The sequence below is a fragment of the Saimiri boliviensis genome (genome assembly GCF_048565385.1).
Source record: "Saimiri boliviensis isolate mSaiBol1 chromosome 19 unlocalized genomic scaffold, mSaiBol1.pri SUPER_19_unloc_3, whole genome shotgun sequence".
Taxonomy (NCBI): domain Eukaryota; kingdom Metazoa; phylum Chordata; class Mammalia; order Primates; family Cebidae; genus Saimiri; species Saimiri boliviensis.
In genome coordinates, this window is record NW_027412504.1 from 711349 (window position 1) to 713161 (window position 1813).

General features: G+C 39.7%; 1 non-coding gene across 1 annotated transcript; it reads right to left on the reverse strand.

Moving 5' to 3' along the window:
• Positions 1 to 1041: 1041 nt before the first annotated feature.
• Positions 1042 to 1148, reverse strand: LOC141583328 (U6 spliceosomal RNA). Its single transcript, XR_012516000.1, has one exon. It is a non-coding gene; the product is annotated as a U6 spliceosomal RNA (small nuclear RNA).
• Positions 1149 to 1813: the final 665 nt, after the last annotated feature.

A 1813-nucleotide genomic window follows, 5' to 3' on the forward strand; every position in this document is an offset into this window, starting at 1 on the left:
CTGCCTTCCACAATGGTTCAACTAGTTTGTACTTCTAGCAACAGTGTAAAAGTGTTCCTATTTCTCCACATGCTCTCTGGTATCTGTTGTCTCCAGATTTTTTAATGGTCACCATTCTAACTGGCATGAGGTGATATCTCAATGTGGTTTTGATTTCTCTAATAACCAGTGATGATGAGTATTTTTTCACATGTTTATTGGCCTCATATATATCTTCTTTTCAAAAGTGTCTGTTTATATCCTTTGTCCACTTTTGAACGGGTTTGCTTGTTTTTTTCCTTGTAAATCTGCTTTATTTCTTTGTAGATTATGGCTATTAGCCATTTGTCAGATGGGTAGATTGCAATAATTGTTTCTCATTCTGCTGGTTGCTGGCTCACTCTAATGATGGGTTCTTTTGCTGTACATAAGCTCTGGAGTTTAATAAGGTCCCATTTGTCTATTTTCCTTTTTGTTGCCAATGTTTTTGGTGTTTAATCATGAAGTACTTGCCTACACCTATGTCCTGAATGGCTTTGCCTATTTTTTTTTCTAGATTTTTATGGCATTAGGTCTATGTCTAGATCTTTAATCCATCTGGATGTAATTCTACTGTAAGGTGAAAGGAAGAGGTCCAGTTTCTGCTTTCTGGACACTGGTAGCCTGTTTTCCCAACAACAATTATTAAACAAGAAATCCTTTTCCCATTGCTTGTCTTTCTCAGGTTTGTCAAAGATGAGATGGTTGTAGATGTGTGCCATTGCCACCAGGACCTCTGTTCTGTTCCATTGGTCTATTTCTCTGTTTTAGTACCAGTACCATGCTGTTTTGATTACTGTAGCTTTCTATTATAGTTTGAAATCGGGTAGCATGATGCCTCTGGCTTTGTTCTTTGTGCTTAGCATTGTCTTGGCTATGCAGAGTCTCTTTTGCTTCCATATGAAGTTAAAGGTGGGTTTTTCCAGTTCTGTGAATAAGGTCATTGGTAGCTTGAGGGGGACAACATTGAATCTATAAATTACTTTGGGTAGTATGGCCATTTTCACGATATTGATTTTTTCTACAAATATGCAATGCTTCATGAATTTTTAGGTCCTCCTTGATCAGGGGCCATGCTAATCTTCTCTGAATTATTCTAATTTTAATATATGTGCTGCCAAAGTGAGCACCAGTAATGTTGTTTATACTGGATATATTGCCTGTTAGCTCCTGCGATGTTTTACAATGATTTTTGGCCTCCTTGCATTGGATGTTGACATACTTCTTTCACTTAGTGAACTTTGTTTCTACCCACATTCTGAATTCTACTTGTATCATTGCAGACATGTCAGCCTCTGGCCAGTTCTGAAAACTTGAACAGGCTGAACAGTTGATGTAATCATCTGGAGGAAAGAAGGCATGCTGACTTCTTGAGTTTCAGTGTTCTTGCACTGATTCTTCCTCATCTTTATGAGCTTATTCAACTTCAACCTTTGAGGTTGCTAACCTTTGCACAGGGTATTTTTCTTTTATCATGTTTGATGATCAGGAGGGTTTGATTGTGGTTTAAGGTAGAAGCAGGCAGCTGCCTTTGGTTTTGGAGGATTTCAGTGGGCCAATATTCATCTCTCAATTCCTGGACTGTGTGCTTTAATTCTGGGAAACTTATATTGGGTCTCAACTTTGTTCTCTGGCTCCTCAAAGTTTGGAGTCTACTGCACTGAAGGAAGCAAAATGTGGCAGGTGTTGGCAGAGTGCTAGCAGATGCACACCTGCCTGCTTCCCTGTTGGCATTTGCCCAGTGGTGGAAGTGGTGGAGGCAAGACAGCTTGGTGGCGGCCAGAAGACCCCTGCT